This window comes from Dermacentor silvarum, chromosome 4 (assembly GCF_013339745.2).
Source record: "Dermacentor silvarum isolate Dsil-2018 chromosome 4, BIME_Dsil_1.4, whole genome shotgun sequence".
Classification (NCBI taxonomy): domain Eukaryota; kingdom Metazoa; phylum Arthropoda; class Arachnida; order Ixodida; family Ixodidae; genus Dermacentor; species Dermacentor silvarum.
Genome location: NC_051157.2, coordinates 71,706,752 through 71,731,306, shown reverse-complemented (window position 1 = coordinate 71,731,306; position 24,555 = coordinate 71,706,752).

Sequence of the window (24,555 nt, the reverse complement as noted above, 5' to 3'; positions counted from 1 at the left end):
CTGTATGATATTCACGCCACATCATTCATGCTGCGTGGTATTACAGAGATCGCAGTGTGAGCAGCACAGCGCAAAATGTCGCTAAATTGTGGCCATTGGCGATACGTATCGCTGCAATCATTTGATTTCTTTCGTACCAGAAAAAACTGCCGTGTATGATTTACTCAAAACACAAAGCGACAATAAAATTGGCATGAATGTGGTGAACGGAGGATGCAATGAGGCGCTGCGCGCTCGACATGGGCAGTCACTGACTTTACAGAGCGCGCAGACGACTGCGTAAGGCTAAATACTTCTGTACATCGTCAAAAGCAACAAACGAGCTTTTACATCCGTGCTACAACCGCTAAACAAATTGGGTTTAAAGATCTGTAGTACGCGCACATGTAAAGGCGCGGGGCGCAGGAGACGACTCGCGGCACAATCCACACTATTCGAGGTTCAGGCAATGCCCGCCACGCGGCAACTCTGCTGGATCTAGCGGCCACTGCAGTAACCCGTTAGAAGTATTGCTTCGCCTACACGAAGGCTTGTTTATGACTGGAGGATCCATTCCCTGCTTGACGCCTTATGTGGTGAAATTGGTGATGTGGGTGACTTCGAATTTGAATGCACCTTGTTTCCATTGTCGAGAACGGATGCAGCACAGCACCTTAGTGGTTTTACCCATGCTGTCACTCTAAGAAATAGGAATGCACAAGAGTTCACCAACCAGCGCCTTAATGCCACGGACCCACATATCATATTGTTACGCGAACGAAGAATTAAGTACAGGAGACTATTTACAAGTATATTTACAAAAGATAGCTGCAGCGCTGGCCAGATCAGCCGATAGCTCGAGAGCCCAGAGCAGTTCGTCTTCTTCGTCTAGGCGCCCGCGCGCCTCGTTCAAACAACCAAATACCACACGCGTGTAGCATAATTCCCCGGTGGCAGAAGCGACGTCCCGGAGCGTCTAAATGTCATCACTGGGAGGGTGATACTGCTTCAGTTGTGTAACGTGCACGATATCACTGGACTGGGAAGCAGATGGGGCGTCAGGGGCGATCTCGTAGGTGACGGGAGTCACGGCACGAATCACTCGGTAGGGGCCTGTGTAACGAGCATGGAGTAAGATAAGACAGGAGCGCCGACTCCGCTCGTCTGGAAGGGACACATTCTGCAACGCCGGCTCCTGCTTCACAGCGTGTTCGCCAGGTGGCACTACGAATGAAGAAAAAAAGTTGTCGCAGTTTCACCTGAAAGGCGAAGCATCAATTGCGATAGCAAACTTGTAGAGAGCTATACGGAGTAATGATATTAGCTTTATCAGCTGTATAAACTTGGACATGCAGCAGCATCGGCAACACGCAGAACTGTTGTCGACGCCATCGGCGTTTTGCCCGCGTTCGCTCAAAATGCGTGCGGCGTTGGTGACTGTTGCCGGAGCCTCTGATATAAATAGGCACTGCGTGCCGCAGCTAAACGTCGCCTCCCTCCCCCTCCCCCTCCCCCATGGCCTCTCGCTCGTCGGAAGAAGGCGCGTTTGCTCTACATACATGGTGATTGTGAAGGAGAACAGAGACGCCTACTTCTGCAGCCCTTAAGCGAGCACGGCGCAGAACGCGCGTTTGTTCTCCGCCGTGCGTTCACTCCCCGTGAAAGACGCGCCCCTCGCGCCCTTTCACTCGCACATACAGCGTTCGGCGCGCGGCGACGATTTCTCCTCCAAATGACGTCATACGCAACCTCACGGCGACGGCGACGCCGACGGCAGAAATCTGCTTTTGAGTGTCCATATAATTGCTATCGCAATAAAACTCTGCAGCGGAGAGGAGCAAAGGCGCGGGGGCACTCTCGCGGCACCTGCTTGTCGCCTGCTCCGCGCACGCTCTGACGCCTGTAGCGCGCATAGCTCCACGTTTGTAGCAGACGACACGCTCGGCGGGTGCAGAAACCGGTGCTACTTTCACACTTTCGTTCCTGGGCGCTTCCGTTTGGGTTGGTAATTTACAGCGAATCATGTCTGCATGTGGAAAAAAACTGTCACGGTGTTTGTCAAGGCCTTGACACTCTGTGAGGTTTTGGGCGCGAATGTGGCGGCCGCATTCTGAAACAACAAATGCGCAACAAATGAAGCAACAAAACAAATGCGGCAGCCGCATTTTAGATGAAGGCGAAAATGCTCGAGGCCCGTTTACTTAGATTTAGGTGCACGTTAAAGTCTCCAGGTGGTCGAAATTTCCGGTATACATTTCCACCGCTTCCCTTCAGGTGTCGGTTAGGCCGCGTTCGCGTAGGAACTTGGTCTCGAAGCTGGCGGAAGCGGGGAAATCTTGCAAAAATCCGCCCGCCTAGGCGGCAAAACAGGCAGAAAAACAGGCGGCGAGCCAAATTTGTCTCGGACCGATTTTTTCGCCATGGCGAAGCGGAAACGAAGTCGTTCTGCTCGACCGGAAGCTACACTAGCATGTAAACTTCAGGTCGTAACATTGAACATGGCACCAAAAGTGTAGGCTGCAATGCTGATCGACGCGATCAAGAACCACCCTTGCTCTACGACAAGAGAAGTACTAAAACGTACTGTCAGCAATACTCGCTATAGTATTCAACGTCGCGCGACCAGAGGCGCGGCAACGAAGCCAACGGAGTCGCGTGACCCAACTTCTCGCGCTTTTGCAAAGCCAGGCGAACCCACCACCGCCGTTTCCGAGGTTTTCTTGTCTTCCGTTTATTCATTGTCCATTTCTAGAAAACAAGTAGGTAGAAGTATAAAAGCCATTTCTTCTTCCACTTCCATGACAGACAATAGTTAGGCAGATTCCTCGTTGGCGCTCCATAATTCTCCTCGCACGTGCACGGTATGTTGCAGAAGTCGCGGGGTGCTTTTCTCGTCGCGACGATAGATTGGGAGCGTAGGTCTCACGAAGGACGCGCAGGCTTTGGCGAGCCTCAACACAAAGGGCCAGCCCGGGTTTTAGCTTTGGTGTTCCCGTTGCCACTTTCGTGTCCTGGAGGCGCCGAAAATAATACGAATTGATGAAATGTTATTACAACTTGTAAATAAAAGCTATTAAAGAAATATAATCACGCCTAGGCAGCAACCTGTGACACAGTGCTACCGCGCCCGTGTGAGGAGAATTACAGAACGCCAACGAGGAATTTACCGAAGGTCGCAGATGACACGCGAAATTGCGCAAGATGATCACTTTTGATGACGGGTGGGTCAGTGAATGAACATACCGCTCGAAATAATGCGATAATGAGCGCCACCACGCCGACAAACGTACGCAGACTAGATGGATGTGGACGAAAGCGGCAGCGGCGGCCGCGGTGGTAGCAAAACAAATGTGAACTTGGACATGCGCGGAAAAGATTTTGCGGCCGCTTTGGCCTTTCCGGCCGCTTTGGCCTCTCCACCCGCTTGCCGCTTCCCAACTGTGAACGTAGCCATAGTCTGCAGCGCAGAACGTCTCTCGTTTGCGATTGCGCCCCTACGGAAGGCTGGTAGTTACTGTTGTGTTGCTGAATCCCCAACCAGCAATTGCGAAAGGCTGGTAGTTGCTGTTGTGTTGTGGAATCCCAAACCAGCAATGTGCCCACCAAAGGGTTGATGCCAGCAGTGAAATTTCACCGACTCGCAACAGAATGCACGAAACAGACAGCCGACAAGCATGGATTACATGTGCGCAGTACAGCGTAAGTAAACTCTTGTTGCAGGCGCTGACAGTTCTCGTCGGAGTTCACGCGTCCTGAGAAATTGATTATCTGCACTATGCACTGAACAAGACCGGAGTTCATTCCTGCATCACTAGTACACCAATCAGTCGAGATTCTGCGAGGTACAAGGCTGCTTCCTGTTTGCACCGGCCTAAGTGAAGCAGAAATGACTCGCACGCACTACTTAAAATGCGTACACATGCCATGACGTAAAGGCAAATGACGGCTGCACGCTCGCACACAGCGGAAGACACAGCAGCCCATGCACTTGCCACAGGAAATGCAAGGCGACGAAAGCTTCGTAAAAAAAAGCATTACTCGTTTTTGCGCGTATTTAAGTTTTCTAGCGCAAAGACGCAGCGAACAAGCTATTGCTATGGGAGTAGGTATAGCCTGGTAACACGTGCATTTTCACATGTATAGCCGACCTGTGAAACGCACTTCGCCCCGACGAGAACGACGCCATGAGAGGAGATCGGGCGGGTCGTCTCAATGATGCGTTTTAAAACTCTGCAGCGGAGAGGAGCAAAGGCGCGGGCCCGGCACTCTCTCGCGGCACCTGCTTGCACACCACCAGAAAGTGAGCCCGGCCCGCGGGTCAAAAAGTACACGCTCCGCGCACGAAAAACTCTACCCGGCCCGCCCGGACGCCTGTAGCGCGCATAGCTCCACATAGAGGGTGTTAAACTGATATTTATTAGCAGACGTAGAGGACACGCCCCCCCCCCCCCCCCTCGGAACCCCCCCCCGAAAAAAATTTCTGGTGCCGCCCCTGCCGTTCTGTGCCGCCGTCGCTGCCGTCGCCGTCGGTCTCCGCCACTCAGCGCATGCGCACATGGAAGCAAGCTGTTGAGTGTTTTCCACGCGCCTCGACAGATGGCGCTACGCGATGTATAATTTGCGTTGCACGGTTTGTCCCGAGCGAATGCGTTGCGCGGCGGCGGAGTCGGCGCTTCTGTTTATCTTACTCCGTGGTAACGAGACAGCAGTTTTTCTGACAGGCCGACCTGACGCGACGGAGACCATAGAAGCACCAAAGAACCAGGCGGGAAGTGCACGTCGCGGTGTCGCTGGTCGTACAAACGCCGTTGACTCTCCTGGGAGTGCAGAAGGCGGCCACGGGCAATTTCCCTTGCGTGGGCAGCGCGGGTGACGGCGTCAAGTGCATATTCACTGGTGGGTGCTGCGTGAACAGGGAGGCTTGTGTCGAGGGGCAGTGCTGGTTCTCGGCCGAACAGAAGGAAAAATGGCGAATAACCGACTGTGTCGTGGCGCGAGGAATTATACGTAAAGGTGACAAACGGCAGAGCGAGGTCCCAGTCAGTGTGGTCGGAAGACACATACTTCGCGAGCATGTCTGTGAGAGTGCGATTAAGACGGAGCTCCGTGAGGCCATTCGTTTGCGGATGGTATGACGTGGATAGCTTGTGCCTCGTGGCACAGGACTGCAGGATGTCCGCGATAACTTTTGACAGGAATGTCCGGCCACGGTCTGTGAGAAGTTGTCGCGGAGCTCCATGTAATAAAATGACGTCGCGTAGAAGAAAATCGGCAACATCTGTGGCGCAGCTTGTAGGGAGCGCTCGGGTGATGGCGTAGCGCGTGGCGTAATCTGTGGCCACAGCGATCCACCTGTTCCCAGAGGTAGAAAGAGGAAAAGGACCAAGTAAATCTAAACCAACCCGAAAGAATGGCTCCGCGGGAATGTCAATTGGTTGAAGGTACCCAGCAGGGAGCGTCGACGGTGTCTTGCGTCGCTGGCATTTCTCACACGCAGCTACGTATCTTCGAACGGAGCGAGCAAGCCCTGGCCAAAAGAAGCGTCGGCGGATCCGGTCGTAGGCACGTGACACACCGAGGTGACCGGCAGTGGGGAGGTCGTGAAGTTCGTGGAGAACAGCCGAGCGAAGGTGTTTAGGGATCACAAGGAGTAATGCTGGGCCGTCAGGGTGAACGTTGTGGCGGTAGAGTACGCCATCTTGAAGTGTGAATAAGCGAAGGGAGCTGTCGGAAAGTGACGATTCCAGGCGGTCAATGGTGACACGCAAGGACGGGTCACGGCGCTGCTCGTCGGCGACATGGACTAGTGGAAAAACAGAGAGAACGCAGGCGTCGGTGTCAGTATCAGACGTAGAGGTCGGGTCTTGGACTGGGTAGCGAGAGAGGCAATCTGCGTCCTGGTGTTGGCGTCCCGACTTGTACGTCACTGCGTAGAGATATTCTTGTAGTCGGAGAGCCCAACGACCGAACCAGTAGGATCCTTGAGCGACGAAAGCCAGCACAGCGCATGATGGTCTGTGATTACTGAGAAGGGCTTGCCATATAAATATGGGCGGAACGTTGAAACAGCCCAGACGAGAGCAAGACATTCGCGCTCGGTAATCGAATAGTTGCGCTCTGCAGTTGTCAGGAGCCGGCTAGCGTAGGCTATAACGCGGTCGTGTCCGTGTTGTCGTTGCGCTAAGACTGCGCCGATCCCATCACCACTGGCATCGGTTCGGACCTCTGTAGGTGCGGACGGGTCAAAGTGGACCAAGATCGGTGGATTGGTCAGAATCGTGATAAGGCGTGAAAATGCTGCAGCCTGAGGGGAACCCCACGTAAAAGGCACGTCTTTCTTCAGAAGTTCAGTGAGTGGTCGAGCGATTGCTGCGAAATCTTTCACAAACCGTCTGAAATAAGAGCAGAGCCCCACAAAACTCCGGACGTCTTTGACAGACTGAGGTACAGGAAAAGCTGTTACTGCTCGAACCTTCTCCGGGTCGGGTTGTACTCCGGAAGCATCGACGAGATGGCCGAGCACTGTAATCTGTCGGCGCCCGAAGTGGCACTTCGATGAGTTTAATTGGAGCCCAGCCTTGCGGAAGACGTCAAGGATAGCTGCGACGCGCTCAAGGTGCGTCTCAAACGTAGGAGAAAACACAAGGACGTCGTCGAGGTAACAAAGGCAAGTTGACCATTTGAAACCTTGAAGCAGAGAGTCCATCATCCGTTCGAACGTAGCGGGGGCATTGCATAAACCAAACGGCATAACCTTAAATTGGTAGAGGCCATCTGGAGTGACGAAAGCGGTCTTTTCTTGGTCTTGCTCATCGACGGAAATCTCCCAATAACCAGATCGAAGGTCAATGGACGAAAAGTATTTGGCACCGTGAAGACAATCAAGAGCGTCGTCAATTCGTGGTAACGGGTAAACGTCCTTTTTAGTGATTCGGTTTAGGTGGCGGTAATCCACACAGAAACGCCACGTGCCATCTTTCTTTTGACGAGCACCACCGGCGACGCCCAAGGGCTCGACGAGGGCTCAACGATGCCTTTGGCGAGCATTTTGTTGACTTCCTGCTGAATAACTTGCCGCTCTGCCGTGGACACGCGATACGGTCGGCGATGAATGGGACAGCATCACCAGTGTTTATCCGATGCTTAACAAGGGACGTCTGACCAAGTGGGCGATTGTTAGTGTCAAATATGTCGCGATAGGAAAGCAAAAGGCGATATAGGGCGGCTGCTTGGCCAGGGGCGAGGTCCGGAGCGACCATTGCACGTAATGGGCCGTCGAGGTTCAAGGCATCCTGCGGGTAATCAGGAGGATCTGGAAACACGTCGGCTGCAAAAGCAGTGACGTGGTCGTCTGTCACTGACCGGAGCGTGGCCACCGCTATGCCTTCAGGTAACACTTGCTTCGTCAAGCCAAAATTGACAACGAGGAGACACATTCGATTAGCGGCAAGGGTAACGACGGAGTGTGGCACAGAGATGTCGCGCGCCAGGAGGACATCACGAATAGGGGCGACGACACAGTCGCCATCAGGCACGGTTGCCGTTGAGGCCAATTCGACGAAGGTTAGGGCTTTTGGAGGTAACCGAACAAACGCTGTAGTGCATAGGGTGTGCGGTTGTTCGGGGCGAACGTCGGAAACAAGAGGAAGCTCGAGGCACAGCGTACCGGTGGAACAGTCGATGAGGGCAGAATGCGTCGTCAGAAAGTCGAGCTCGAAGATTAGGTCATGAGGGCAACTGGTCTGCACGGAGAACAGGACGGGAACTTGGCGGCCAGCAATTCCTACGCGAGCAGTGCACATACCACAGACGGCAACAGTGGCGCCATTGGCGACGCGTACGGCTCGAGTGACGGCAGGCGTAAGAACTTTTTTGAGGCGACGACAAAAGTTAGCGCTCATTATGGACACTTGGGCTCCAGTATCAATCAATGCCGTCAGCGGGACACCATCTACTTCTACTTCAATTAGGTTCGTGTTCGTGAGGAGCGTCAACGGAGGATTTGGACAGGACGAACGTGATGGAGCAATATTACAACTTTTACCCGGATTTACTCGATGGGAACAATCGTGACTGTGCTGCCTGTGACTAGGAGATTCTTTCACGAATGACTACGTATTCCTAATTGGAATGGCGGACAGTGCGAATTGCAACATGTCTGGTGAAGAAAAAAACAATCAAGCATCACCTGCGTGACTACAGAACATACAAAGAAGAGAGGATTGCCCTTCGGAGAGCTTTAGGCACTTAAATGGCAGCCCTTTAACAAAAGTGAAGGTCTTGGGACCATGGCGATCTACAAAGCCAGAGAAGCACGTGCTGCGTTTATTGAAATGCCCCCTCCTCTATGACCGCTTGTGATTGACTCAACGATGAACGCTTGATTGTTGTGGCTGTTGTTGTTGTTGCCTCCATACATGGCTCGTACCCACAGGGAGGAACGAGCCATGTGTGGAGGCAACAACAACGACAACTTCATTGTGTGTGTACCAGTGCAAAGTGTGACCTTAGCTCTTACATTGCTGTAATGGCCGGGAGTAATCATTAAAGACGTTGTCCGCCTGTTGATTGCTTTCCTCCAATGTATTGAGCTAATCAACATTTTATCACGACGTGTGATCAACGTTGATCCCAAAGACGCGCGCGCGCACGCACGCACGCACTTATTTAGCCACTACTGTTCTTCGTAGTGATGACTATACTGCCAGTAAATGATCACATTCAGTCATTGCGTTGTTCATTTTAGTTCCCCGTCTATGCGTGCATCACATATTCCACATACCCTTCCGCGAGTGAAGATTCCAAGCAGTAAACGTGCTTTTCTAATGTTTGTGTAGCAGTGAATTAGATTTGACAGACTACAGAGATATTGATTGGCATTTATCAACACTAGATTTAAATACACATATAACATAATTCACAACCCGCAATGCCATTTACGATTCTCTCGAGAACATTTAGGCACGTTCTTTAATTGAAGTATCGGAATTTTTTATTCCATTGTTAACTTGTGGTGCTATTTTGGACGACACTTCTGTTGCGACCACCTAAACTTATGGATGGACGGGCTTTCTTCAACAATTTTCGGTATGAAAGGACTCCATTTGACCTTTCAAGTGGCTCCGAGCAAAATCTTCTTTTCAAGGTCTTTCGATCGTTGTTCCTTCACTTGTTCATAGGTACAAATCCTGTCGAACACAAAAGGACACTCGGATTGTCCAAGTCCCTTTGTTCTTTGCTCCCGAAAGGAAAGCTTCTTTCGATATCAAGAGCACTTTGCTGAAGTTCTTCAATGCAAAAGGCTCAGCGTTCTTTCGCCTCGTTCAGCACCATAATTGTGTCTGTTAATAAAAGAAGCTAAGAGGTCTGGAACATGACGTTTTTTTGGCGCACCTCGCACAATGAAGGCCCAATAAAGGCAAACTTGAACACTAAAAACGTAAGGGAATATTTCGGGTAGATTGGGCGAATATTTTTATTTATATATTTATTTATTCCAAACACCTTAAATACCCGATGACCTTAAACAGGGGAGTGGTCTAATGAAACACAATATGTGCAGGAAAATAGTTGAAAAAAAAGGGCATGGTACACGGTCCTCTTGAAGCTGTTGGAGTCTAGGATGTGAGCCACGGAGGCGAGACGGCCATTCCAGTCTACGCATGTCCTAGGGATGCAAGTATCAATGAGCAGGTTCGTGCGGCAGGTGAGAACTTCTACTTTGAAAGTATGGTCTGACCTATAGGTCAAATATATCACGTATTTCTTTCATGCAGACCATTCTATTTAAAAAATTAATATATCTCGGGCCTCATAAGCTATGTGGCTAAGCGGACATTAACAGCAAGAAATGTTTCGATGATAATCTCAACAATTACTCGAAAATATGCAAAACATTATTTAACTGCTTACTTTATTTAAATCGCACATTGTGATTGCAAAATCGACGCTGAGGAGTAGTGTGGTCATGTGTGATTAGCATAAATCCTAACATAAGCTCTACTTTCGAGAGATGCCACCTTAAAGTGTGCTGCGAAATAAATTGGTGTTCCAGTCGACAGTGGTCCAAAAGCATGCCTCTAGCGGTGGAGGACAAACTTAACTGGAATGCCAAAGTATTTTTTAGCGCAATACGGCGACGGTTATCAGCAAAGTGGTGCTAGTTTTAGGATGTCAGCTAAGCAGGCGTGACTTCGCTACCCCTCGGCTTCAATTTCGCAATGACAACACGTGCCGTAATGTAAGTATTTAAAATTGAATTAGCACATTTTTAGTAATAAGCGACAATATTATCAATTTCGCTTTCTTGCAGCTAATGTCAGTCGGGCCACGTAACCTGTCAGCAAATGGGCCAGGAGCCTAGATGTGACAGTTTCTTTTAAAACAAACTGTTCCGTATAAGAGAAATGCCTTGTACATATCTTGGGCTATAGAAAATAGTTCCTTTAAAGATGGGTCGGAATGGTTGGCTCTATGAAAAGCCAAGGAAGGGAGTGCTTAGACGCGCTAAACTTTCGGGTAAACTTAAAGTGCTTTTCATGTCCAAAGACTCTCGCGTTTTAATTTTTATTGCAGTCAGCTAGGACAGCTCGAATATATCTCTCCGTACTTTCATTATCTTTATGAGTGCTTTTGAGAACTGACTATCTTTACGTGAACAATACGCGCGAACTCGCAATTCTCTAGAAACGTTTTTTGTAGGCATATGAAAACGAACTTATCACTAAGTGAATGCATGTAACAAAAGCGTGGTATTTCAACTTGAGCACTGGCCTTTGAACAGCCACTGAGAACAGTAGCTACGCCAAGTGCTTATTTATTATCTACTGGCTGATATCCGCCGTGGTGGCGTAGACGCTTTGGCGTTCAACTGCTAAGCCCGAGAGTGCGGGATGAAATCCTGGCCACGATGGCCGAATTTCGATGCGGGCGAAAGGCAACAATGCCGCTGTACCATGCATTGTGAGCACGCTAATATCCCGGGTGGCCGAAATTATTCCCAAGTCCCCGACACTATAGCATTCCTCATAATCAGATCGTAGTTTTGGCACGTAAAATGTCATCATTTATTTTAATCTGCTACAAGACAATAGCCATTGTTGGTTCAAGTTCGACACTGGGGGGAGTGGGGTCTCTTAGTGCTTTGAATGTACAGGCTAGCTGACTATTTTTCACCGCCCCATTTCAAACTGGATGCCATTAAATGATGATGATCATCATCATATATAACTGCGACAGTAAATGTAATTTGGTCATAAACATTCCGCTATCCCAATGTAGGTTCCTAAATACAAAGAAAAACAATTTACCAAGAAAACCCAAATAAAGAAAACATAGAAATAATCAAGTTTTCACAGTCGCTTAGAGTAGACTATGCAAACACACTGATAACGTGACATAAAACTGCAAATATATGCAAATTTCGCGTAATGCAGAGCAAGCGCGTGACTTGTGACAAGCATGAGTAGTCTCTACTAATGTTCAAATAGTTTAGTTTACAGTAAAGCGCATGAAAAGTCACGCGGGGAACTTATAATGACAATAAATTGCGATAAAAAAGCAAACACGACGTCAAAACACGCACAATGTCAGTGACACGAGAACGTGATATTGACGTTGGCGTGAGACAAAAACTGAGCAACATAACCAACATCGTTAACAAGAAAATAATAAGGTCGTTGTCTACAAGAAAATCTAGCAAGACCATTACAGCTTTTCTTACTTTTTAGGGATAGCACTAGTACCCCAGCAATCTTTTTTTTCCCCGGATGTGAGTTTCTTATCTATGACGTCAAGATAATCAGTTAGTGTCTCCCGTTATTGGTAAAATTGTGATTAAATTGTTTCGTGTACACGCACAAGATAAACTACAGAGGCGGGTATTTTGATACCTGTAATGATTGCGAGACTTATTTGAGTATACCGGCAATATATTCAACTGCCTTAAGAGAAATACTAGCAATACCGTGACGAGTACAAATCATTTATTGTGTGACGACAAAGATCGTGTATAAATGTATAAAATATTCCCTCTCAACCATCCAAACACTTCACACAGATGGGCCTGGCCGTTTATGCATGACGTTCCTGTGGTAAAACCTCGAACACCGACCGCACGACAGATAAAGTGCAAGGCATTGCCCATATTTTGCAGAAAATGAGCAGCACGGGGAAAGAATGGAACCTGCGATGACAATAAAGAGGAAACTTACCACGCGGCGCATGCGCCTTTCAATCTTTCTGTGAGACTGGATCTTGCAAAACTGCCGCTTGGCCTTTCGCTTTCTATCACTGGCAGTGGACAACGCTGACGCCAAGCGTCTGCGCGGAATGCAGGGCAGTGCCCGCGTCTCCGAGCGGAAAATGGAAAAAAAAAATAAAATGAGAAAAAAAAATGAGGTGACAATGCTCAAGCTTCGAATGTCCTCCACACGAGGCCACCCACCCCTTCCAGAAAACCACGAGTGTACTTAATCTTCGGTGCATGTCGTAATGTCGCTGGGAATTCTTTTTTTTTATGTTTATTCGTTTACAATGTTCTTCGGTTCATGGCTCCTTCTAATTCCTTTAGCATTCCTACCCGCCAAACCTATTGCACCAAGTGTTGCGCAAAGAAAGACTCTGCTTTTCCCCCGTTCCCGCCACTGCTTTACACAGCCACCATCTAAATGCCTTTGTGACCGCGCCGGCGCTCCCCTTTTGCGGCGGGAGTTGCGTGACTCCGGTGGGGCTCTGGTATACTAGCTACGCCATTCTTTGGAACTGTATATGGGCCACCGATTGTGTGCCCGTTATTTGCCAGTCCTCAAATTAGATTATGCACCATTGGGACAGAATAGGTACAGAATCCTTAAATGCAGCTACATATGTGTCGTAGTGCCCTGCGCATGCACCTGTCATCGCCATTCTTATCTGGACAAATATCATACATCGCCTTAGCCCCTGTGAAATCACTGACGGTTAACATAAGTCTACACATCGCATTTAGTCCTCGTGACATCGTTGACGGTGAGCAGAATTTCACACATTGCAATTTACAGCATTTAACGAATCCCTTCCCTAACACTTCGCGTCACAGAGATTTCAACATACGCATTGGATATGCATAATATTTAAAGTTGCACTTGTATATGAACGTACGCATTTATAAACAGTGACGAAGTTTATGAGTGCGTCTTCTTTGCCGCTCGCTTTATCAAATCTTCATCAACCAATGTTGAACGAGACGGGGAGAGAAGGATTAAGCAACATTGAAGATATGCACATGCTGAGGTAATTGTACTTTTGACTATACCATGGGCCACGAAAGGGCCGCTGGGATTCGTCTTTTCTTGTTATCTAACAACAAGTGCTAAATCTGGAGAAAAACCGTACAATACGTTTCCTGGAAACGCATTGCCTTGCCACAAAGCAAGCGTGTTAAAGGATGTTAGGGGAGATTTGGATGAAGAAATGACAAGTACTACAACGAGCCACCGTAATGAGAAGCAATAAGAAAGAAAGCATATATAAAGAGTGTATTATAATCTTTGTAGAAACAATAACGGCACTGTATACAGTAGACTTATTTGGTGTAGAGAAGCGCTGGTGTATGGAAAGAAGTCCTCAAACATTGAACCGCATCACTCATTTCACAGCGGGCGCCAAAAAAAATTTAAAAATCAACATTCTGCACCCACGCACATCAGCCGCGAAACGATGAAAGAGTATACAAAGAACACACAGCGACTATGTCCTCCAGATCCACGTCACTGCACACAAATGAAGATCCAGTGAGCTGTCCCAACAGAATTGATGACTGCCGTTCCTTTTATGTCTTCGAACGCAACAGAATTCTCGATTTGGAGCCCCGGGAAACGTTTCCGTCACATTTGCTCGATGTCCACACTTCCGCCAAGAGCGGTGAGACGCATTCGCGTCCTGTTGCATGCTGCACTGTATCTCTTTTCTTTTTCCCGGCTTCTTTAGGCTTTCTTACGAATGGACTAGGCCCCGTAGGCTGTGAAGTTGTGTAGATTTGGCTAAGTTACGAAGCCTACTTGTGTTTTCGTCCCGATCGTTGGTCATGAATGTCATCGCGGCGCTTTTCTTTAAGTGGGTCCGGGGAATATTAAGCAGTGCGATCATGCACCTGTCACTTATGATTCTTTTCAAGACTGTTCTAGATCTCCACTATTAATACAAAAGCTGTTCAAATGATACATAGCCTTTGTGGGAAGTGCTTTAAAATGCTGGAAGTTATTTCCTGTTTCGTACTTTTACCGAAGCTCTTTCGAATGTGCGTGACGTGCAAATTCGAAGGGAATGTCATGAACACGGTATGTACCGGAATTGAACGCGCAAGACCTGCGGGGCCGTCTGATGTATTGCATGTTTAATAAAAACCGGAATGTGACAATAAAGAAACTGGCCTAGCTAACCATTCTCCTAATGAGCAGAATACTTAGACAAGTATCCGTTGGTTATGACAAGCAGTGTTGCTTCGCACGAGCTTCCAAAAATACAAAATTTGAGCAAAGTTGACATGAGATGTTTGATGTAAGCGGTAAATTTTACTAATATAATAACCGATAATGATAGCTGATAACGATTCGGGGTTGAATTGCACACTAACTGAAAACTGACCTACACCAGGTATGTAAACTGCGGTCAAACCGTGTTCGATTACTACAGTGAAGTGTGTTGCGAAAAAGTGTTTACGCAAGTGAGGTTTAAATTACCAGCTGTATCGTCATACATTCAGTTTCCCCTTCGTGTGTTATGTACGGTAGCTTACTGCATTCCTATGTTAACATTGTCTTGTGCAGAAGGTGAGTGTAACATTCAAGATTATTCAAAGAAGGCACTTTATTTGTAGTACGGATTCACTAGCAAGGAAAACTTCGTGGCGGCGATTTTGCGCAATACCCTCCCGTCTATTTAGGTAAGAATAAAAAGAAAATTGGGAGGGCTTGCCATGAGTCATGATTTTTTTAATGTATTGTGTTTTATACGAATTCACCAGACCACATTGGTGAGTTAGTTGATGCATATGTGTTGCCATAATTATCTGCGGGGGAAAAACACAACCACGCAAATACAAAATATTAGTGTGAGCGCAGACTATCGACTGAGTTTATTATCTCCATCACGTCAAAATGCGTACTTCGGAAAAATCATTGTAGTGCGCTTGCGCAAACAGAAGGTGAAAGAGCACAGTAATAACCAGCAGCGTGACGCAGGAATGGTATTTCCGAGCTATACTGCGATATCAAGGTGCCACTTAGGCCACAATTCCCTCTTTTCAAAATGTGATAAGCATACGTTATCTCTCATGCGTCCTTAAAGGGACACTATGGCGAACGAATAACTCCACTTAGACTGATAATGTATTCTTCGAAAACTCTTCTGTCGTTAATTACACTGCAATAGTTCAATTATTAGCAGAGAAAATTAAGCTCAAAGTTATTTTTTAGAATTTTGTGCGGAAACCCCAACGTCCGCACTTCAGTGTGACGCCACAACTTCTAAAGTAATTTTTCGTATTTGGGCCTCATTGGCTCAGTAAACGTTCCCGAAACTTGCCATATTCAGCCTTGGGCTCCTTCAGAACACAATGTAGTAAATCATTACTGCTAAACAGTTAACTGAGATCTAGAATACGCTGTCAAAATCCGTGACGGCACGGTGAGCTGGTGCGGAAACTTCAAGGTGGCGTCGCCACTTGCCTCTGTGTTTTTCGTTTCTTTCTGGCTTACCAAGAGGCTTCTCGCGGCAAGAGTGGTGTTTTCTGTATTGTGGAAGGGTAATCTACTGATGCCGAAGAAATCATATTTCCATTTAGTGTCCCTGTAATATTACCTTTTCCTAGTATTATATGGATTTATAGTGACTTTAAACGTGTCTGACACTTCCAGCAGCACAGTGGGCAAGCGAATTAGCCTACCCACTGTGCTCATGCGTATGATTTTGAACACAGCGTCCCGTTTGCATTATGCAGGTTTTCAAACACGTTGGTGGGATTGCGCTCGAGATATCATCATGTCCTCGTGCTCTTGTGTGTTTTCAAGCGAACCTTGTATTGCCTCTCAAGTGTCGGTGTCGTTGTAGGTGTGACCGCCAAAAACTCTTACTCTCAAGCCACGCGAAAATGAAAATTTCTCGTCGGGCTGCGAGACGACCACGCTAACCGATTCAGCCACTGTCAGTTTATCGTACGCTCCCTTAAAAGCGGGGTTTTGTATGCACAGGTGGTAGGCACGCGCTCGTGCTACTGCTCCCGCGTTCGTCGTTGTCGCCTGCTTCTACAGCTGGCTGCGTTGCCGCTAATCATTCCAGCCCATATTTTCACTCCTCTTCTGTCGTCGTAACGGAGAGGCCATGTTTACGGGGGTATGGATTATTGCTTAAGGGGTAGAAGCCATTCAATGTCTTATGTAATGGACAGATTTAAATTTGAAGAAATTTCATGGAAATCCACCCAGAATGAACGCGCTCTATAGAAAGGCCTCATCGTCGACGTGCCGATACTATAACGTGAAGGTCTTCGAAGCCCAGACGAAACGTCATCGAAGAGCCACGGACCCCGCGTTCAGCCTGGAGCGCGATGTTGAAGCCAAAGTCAGCGAAGAGCCGCCCAAACTGAGTTGCGGGAATGCGATGCTGATGCCACATGTCAGCGTCGTCTAGCCCTCCAGGAACCCTACAAAGGTGTGGCACGCATCGGCAAGCTAGCGCCAACTTCCCCGGTGCGACGGCCAGGTTTCAATGCTAGTTTCTCAACCAGAACTTTGGAACCAGCTGCAGTGCGTGTGACCGGTTGTGTTTCGAGCGCAACGTGGTACTGGTCAGCGCAATTTGTTCGAAGGAACACCGAAGAAACACACGGCAAGCTTCGCTTACTCCCATTTCCTCGACAGGGGAAGGGCTACTAACTTTTTTTATCACGCAGACAATTATTCCAACATTTACATATATTACGAGTGTATTCTTTATGCGTAAGCGATAAGGCATGCCAGATGAGGCGCTGGAGTGAAGGCCACCTTGCAGATGGAGATGGGAGCGTTCAGGCTATAAAACTGCAGATGTCATGTTCCATCTTCAGGAAGGCGATTAAAACGAAGGGCAAGGTGAAATGGTAGACATAACACATGGTCCTTCTCCGCCTTGTGCCTCGTTATAAGTGCCTTTTTTAAGGATGAATCAGAACGAACTCGCCCAGATTGCTACTATTATCAAGTTGATATTTAGTGGCGAGTATTTGTTTCCATCACTGAAAGGGGATTGTTTCGGCTTCTTGGCACCTTGTGGAAAGTGCGGGAAGTTCTATGCAGAGATGATGGTCGGTGTAATGGCCACCCTGACCTTGCAGGCTTCAAAGCACAAATGTTCCTGCCAAGTTAGGGTGATAGATGAGGAGCAAACACGCAGAATGTAGCGTATTGTCTTAACGAAGGAAACTAACAGGAGTGGAGCGGAGTGATCATATGAACCTCCGCAACATGGAAGGGTGTTCACGGCCAGTGCAGTGTGACGAATCTACGCATGTCAATGCGTTTTTTTTTTTCATCTTCGCCAGCGGTACAAGCGACCCTCCTTGCAAGTTATTATCGCGATCAACCAGCCCTCAGCGGTGGGTGATAACAAATGAAAAATAGAATCGAGTGAAATGAATTTTTTGCATCATACCAGCCTATTATGTCGTACGTGCCACAACACTTATCCTTCTTCTAAAGCAGCTGCTATATGCGAATCGCTCGTTCGTGACATTATCGCATTGTAGTTACCTAATGCCTCTCAGGCATCGCCCGGTCTGCAAGCTGTGCGCAGTTATTCATCGGAGCAGAGCTGTCGTGCGCCGCTGGTTGGTGGATCCGAGCTTTTTACTCTGCCGTTTGGTTCATAAGGACCGTCGACTGCAACATCTAGCGTCCACCGGCCTGAAAATATGCAATTTTAGACGTGTTTCGCTCGTTGCCACGAAAGAGCTGCCACCATGCGGATGTGTCACAACGTTGTCCTTCCTCTGACACAGGTTGGTCTCAGCTCTTTCTTCTTTGCTTGCAAACGCACCAGTAATGTCTGCTGGTCGCATCTTTCGTGCCCGAATGTGCTTTTCTGCATGGCGTGAATGTGGATGCGTTTGAATAAACTGCCGACGTTTGGCGGTGGCTTCGGTGTAAACCGCGGGTAACCTATGCCTGACGTTTACTCTGCTAATAGTAACATGCTGGATTAATTGAGAACAATACTATTGAAATTAGAGCATAAATATGCTGAGGCTTTGTCACAGATAAATAACGTTCAGGATATTTCAATTCAATGGCGTTAGTGAGAGACTAACAGCCGTCGAATGACCATTTTCGTAACACCACCAAAATAGTGACCCCTAAAACGAGAAATCGCAGGGAATTGGGGGGTGCGCCGTCTCCTAGCAGCTTCCGGTTCGACGGACGACGCGGCGGCATGCCCGGCGCACGTGTTTTTCTACGCGGTTTCAACTGTCAGTCGTGCGAAGCTTTCCGTCCGCTTTGTCGACCAGCAATGTCGTACCATTCGTGCAGCTGATTTCTAGGTTTCAGTTCACTCTGGGTGCGACGATGACGAGCCAAGAAAGGCAAGGATACGCTTTTATTCACAAACGAACTCTGGTTTTCGTTTCGGCAGCCTTTTTGTTTCTGCCAGGTTTAGCTCTACGACATTTGCCGCTGCTTGGACGCACCGTCAGTGACTACTCTGCCGGCGGGTCAGTCAGACAGATGAAAAAGCTATCTTTATCCGATAATCTATCAATCGTATAGAAGCATTACTTAGAAAATAGGGTGCTGAGGGGATGGCTATAGCAGCCTGATAAATACTGCCCTGTGTTCGTCGCTGCAACCGATATTGTCAGTAACGGCGCAGCTAGCGTAACGAAATGCTGAAAATGTTTGAAAACTGCGCGCTGTCAACGGCATTTCTTGGTCGAAACTCGAGGTTCATTTGAAGTGGTACGTAGTTAGAAGTTTTCGGTTTTTGTCAAAAAGATGTGGAAATGGCCGTATCACCGACATAGTACGGCTGCGAATTATCTCTGTGTTCACGGAACTAAGGTTGGGCTAGTTGGGTACGAGTATTATGTATTTATCTCGCTGTGTGCCGTTTAAACTTGCGCCGTAAAACCGTGTTTTATAATACTTCTATATGTGCATGCGAGTACTGAAACATTTATTGTTGCTTGAGTCAATATTAGAGAAAGAAATATCTTGGGGAATCATTCCGTGTCGGCCCTTACACAGCTCATCGCCGCCTGATAAGTGCCACTGTACGTTCATTTTCTTTTTGTTCACTGATTCAGTTTTGGAAGTGGCAGCCATGCCTCTGATGCATGTGCACAGCTGACTCGGCAAGGGACGCTGCAAGGCAGTAGTTACATGAGTTTACCTTTAACACTTGAATTTGAGCAGCCACTGGCTGAACAGCCGACCATGGTTTTGCTAGGCGCCTGCAACCGGGTAATCTTCGAGTGTGATAAAGCCGGACTGCAAGCGCCTCAATAGGCTTCAACAGCGAAGCGGTGGCGGCGGCTGCGCTTCCTCGAACCGGAAGCAGCGAGCGAACGGCGCATCCCAGAATCCCTCGATCTTTTACGGGTCACCTATTACTTTACCACTGGAGTATCCGTTCTGCCCAATGAAACAGCTACCCTTTGCAGTCAGGATAAATGACTTCAAAAGCACCGTAACGATGCGAGAAAAAAAATTCTGTTCTCCTGAGTCTTCTGAGTTCTTGGCCAATGTATACCGCGACCTCGTGCATAGCAGCGCAACACCATAGTCGCTAACCACCGCGGTGCGTAATTAGCTAAATTGTTGATTAGTGAAGCTTTGTCGGCCAAATATATATATTGATTTCTAGTAAAGTAATCTGCACCTCATCGAGTAATCCTGCGCAATAATCAAGTCGATTGGAGCTATATGCCATAGGCGATTGTTAAAAATATGTTAGCCTTAAAAGAAACACCATATATTGCACCAATATCGCATTAGTGTTTATGGTGATGTCTGCATTGTTACAGGGCACCTTCTGCAAAATGTTACTGGAATTTGCGAAAAACAGCGGTGAAGCAGTTTTGTATCCATCACAGTAGATTGTTTTTTTAAACAAGTGCTATATGTATGTAGCTTCAAGTGAAAGCGTGTCTGACACATCCTTGAACAGTTGTAGATCTACCAGTTAATCATTACATATATCCTTGTCTGGTTAAATAAGTTCTCGACATAGCTGTCCCTGAAGTAGTTCATCTAGCAACCTTATTTTCCTTTGTCTAGTGTTCTTAATGTTGTTAACAAGCAAGATGATGTAATTATGCTTGCAGAAACATGGTAATCTTCGAAGCGCATAACAGTAAAATACACGAGTGTGTAAAAGAGGTCAAGTTTTATTGTTGTGATCATGGCTTGAGGTTAGAAGCCAACGTTCTGATAGCTGTTGCGGATGATAAATTCCTTCATAACAGTTTATTTAGCAAGACAAATTCTCTCTGCCACTACTGTGGGATTCTTTGTTTGCTACCTGTTATTGCAGGTAATTTTGGTTCTGGTTTGTGTGATGCGCTTAGCTCTACGACGTTTAGGCATAACCACTCTATCTTATTTTAGGTGATTTTGATTTCTCTGATATTGATTGTTCCGGTCCTTACCATGCTGTGAAAGAATTTTCAAGCGAAGGCGTCGGCTTCATAAAGTTGTCCTGCAATTTCAACTTAACCCAATTAGTTACTATTCCAATGAGATGTACTTCGTTTTGCGCAAACGTACCAGACCTTATCTCAATAACCATGTAAGACGTTGTTCATTCATTCATGTTCTTACCAGAGCTAAGAGGCGAGGTGGTTCTTTTGCTTAAATTCGGTGATACGCAAATTCCGTCGCGCCACCGAATAATGTAATTACCTATTCTCCCTTGCAGGATTTCTGGGCTAATATTGATTCTTATCTCGTTATTTTCCTTGAAGCTAATTCCTGCTCCACCTCTCTTTCGCAGGACAATCGTAAGATACTGTCGTTTGGAACTAAGTTAATATTCTTCATTAATGAACTTTAAGTAGCCTTATAGTAGGTATTTTATATCGACTTCTAGATACATAGATTTCGCTAACGCTTTTGACCTCGTCTGCCATGAACTTTTCTATTAAGCTCAGCAAACTGAAACATGACACTAGCGTATACTTGCTGGATTTAAAACCTTTTCGTTTAACGACAGTAATTTGTAACTGCTAATTGTTACGATTCTTCTCTTTCCATTGTAAATTCAACGGTGGACCAACATTCGGCCTTTGGGTCCCTTCTTTTTCATGTCTGCGTAAATGATTTCCTTGGTTGCATCAACTGTTGAATTTCATTCTTCAGACTGTGGTGTAGATTATGGTGCGATGTGTACTTACACGTCACCATACTACACTATGACCTTAACATGACTGCTGGTTCGCATAGCACATTCATATGAAGACTATACTTAGGAAATGTAAAACAATGAGAAATTTTTGTAAACTTTCCGCCAACGCCTTTAACTACAGCATTGATCATTCCGTTCTGGACGATGAAACTATTGAAAAATACTATGGTGTCTACATTAACACTAATATTTCTAAACAGCCGCATATTGAGTTGTTTTTACACTGAATACATGGTTGGATGCCCAAGTTGTAGCTTTCTATGGGCACTTCTTTCCTTCAACTTCTTCCTTTTAAAACATGAGTTTGTTTTAAACTAGAACGTCTATCTCCTATGTGGTACGTATGCACATTTAATCTCTCGCTAGTCACATTGAAGCTGCACAAAATCGTAGCGCACGTTTCATCTTCTCGAACTACTCCAGTGTTTCTATCAAATCATCGATGAAAACAATGTCACAGTTTCCAGCTCTTTCTTAACGTAATGAATTGTCTTTCATCATTTCATAAGATTTTCTATCACAATGCGTGCCCAGAGCAGTTACCTTCTGATCCCGCAGTCATATTATAATACTCGTATCGACCATCGTCACAGTGTCCGCTCCTCGCAGTAGTACAAACCAACACTTTCACTACACAAACATGTAATGGCATGGAACAGCTTTCTCACCTCCGTCATCGGTATTAGTGATCTGAATGTCTTTAAAATGCGCTTGAACATTTCATTGTATATTGATAACAGCATATGTGGTATTTTCTGACCGGGCTCCCTTCTGTAACGGCCTGTCGACTTTGAAGGCATTTAAGTAAACAAATAAATACCATGGCTGACTCGCAGGCGCATGACCAATCCAACCCAATCTCGACCCTTTTGTATACCCCTCCGGTCTCGATAAGGTTTTTGACGCACAGGCCTGAATTTTTACAGCGCTTTTACAAAACCAAGCTTCCATCATGGTTCTGAGAACGTCACCTCATTACGACATATTTGTTTACCATTGTTTCATTTATCTACCTTCACATATCGGCGTAGCAGGCAACGAAGCCGCTGACAGTCTTTCGCGCGAAGTGTTCCAGTTCAGTCCAACAATGAAGGCTGCTCAGGACGCAAAAAGTGATGAAGAAGGATATCTTAAGCCACTTCACTTCGTTGTGGTCTGCACCACCCCAACCTTGTGGGACAAAGGATCTCGCAGAACTGAAGCCGCTCTCTTTTATCGCATCCGTTTAGGGTCAGCACTTACTTCGGAGTGTAGGTGCAAGACGGGACAGAACAGAACGCTTGTGACTGCTACAAACATTCCTCTGCGACTATGTTCACAATGAATGCTACTTTGTTCTTTTTATTATCTTGCCTAATTTTTATCTAATCTTGACCCTACCGCCTCTCCAATAGTACGGTAGCCAACAGGGCATGGCATTCGTTAAGCTCCTTACCTTTCCCTTTTCTGTTCCCTCTTTCTCCCTCTGATTGCGTCATCTTCTTGTGTTCTTTTTCAAGCACTTGGTGACATCTACCATTATTTCTTTGTGCCCTATATTTGACGGAGACTTAAAGTGTTAATACAGGGACGGTAGCGAATGATGACGCCAAATAGAAGCGCATGAGATTTATTTCCCGAGAGGACACCGGATATTTAGAAACGAGATGCTTCGGCTTCTCCCAAAATTCTTACATGATAGAAAGCTGGAGTGTGAATTCTCAATCCGTGTGGGTCGGCGTGAAATGGATAGCGCAGAGGCTGTTACGTCCCTGCTCAAATCCATCCCTGTCATTAGCACATCCTTATGTTAGTAGCTACCGTTATATGTTACCAGACGTAATGTGATGGGCCTCAGATCCAAGAGCATTTTATAAGTGGCGCTCTGGTGGACAATTTTAGGCAAATTTTCTAAGGCTAGGTCCGCCTGCAGCGAGCAACACTCCTCCTACTCATCCTTGCCAAATCAATGCTTCGCTTGAAAATCTCACCTGCTTGGAACTCACACTGTGTCGTTAGTGACACAAAGTTCACGAATACTTGGAAATTGAACATGACGCGTTCCTTGAAGGATGTCTTGGAAGCAGACAAAATAGTGCGTCTGGTTGATGCTGCCTTCTCGTTCCAATTTTCGTTTTCCATCGGTGCGTTACGCTGCATGATAAGGTTGCTCCATATTACGCTGTGTTCAGTGTTGTGGGGTGTCATCGGAGCTACCGTCGTCAGTCAAGAAATAAGAGTACGAATAAAACGAACCAACTGTAACGTACAATATCCAGACAGGGACACAGCCGCAAGTCCGAAACCTATATTAAGCGATGAAATAAGAACAAACAAAAGATCCGAAAGGCAAATATGCAACCACATGCTTTTTTTTTCTTGTTCATAGTCATTTTTGCAAGCCGTAATAAACTGCACACCACATTTAAGCGTTTACTGGAAATAAAGTAGTGATTTTCGTTCAAGCTTTTTTTTTTCTGTTTCTCGATGCTCCGAAAACAGACGTATTACTACTTTATTCCCAACGCGCACCAAGCCTGTCTCCAGCTTATCTATGGAAAGGTCATTTCGCGAACTGAGCAGACGCGTAATAGCGGTGAGATCTGGGGCCATTTGTCAGCAGCGTATGGGTGTCCTCGTCCTAAAACGTGCCACCAAGACAGGCGCCTGCCGCGGCGAAGGAAGGCCGTTTGTCCGCAGGCTCTCTCGATAGGAGTTCCCCCATACACCGCGGTTCGCATCGCTGCACGACTGACTCGGCACTTTGCGGTACCACTCAGGCTCCCCTATCGGGCGACGCACGGTTCCGAGGTGGCAGGGAATATAGACGGTCGTAATTTACGATAGAAATCGATGGCATCGTAGGGACTTATAGCTTACCCTCTAAGAGGGCCTTCTATGCAGTTTGCATGGCTGTACACTGACTGCTCTGGGGAATGTCTGAATTCTCGCTCTGCACGATGCGTGAGCGGTGAAAATGTTGAATGGCCTATTAGCACAGCAACCAGTAACTAAAATAAATTAAAATATTGTAGAGTTTAATGCACCAATGCGACCTGTGAGTGTTCAGACACGGTAAATTTCAGCCACCTATAGGGTTCTTTAATACATAGCCAAAGGAGTGAGTACACAAGTGCTTTTTTTTTTCTTGTTGCATTCTTCCCCAAAGGACTGCGACTGCCA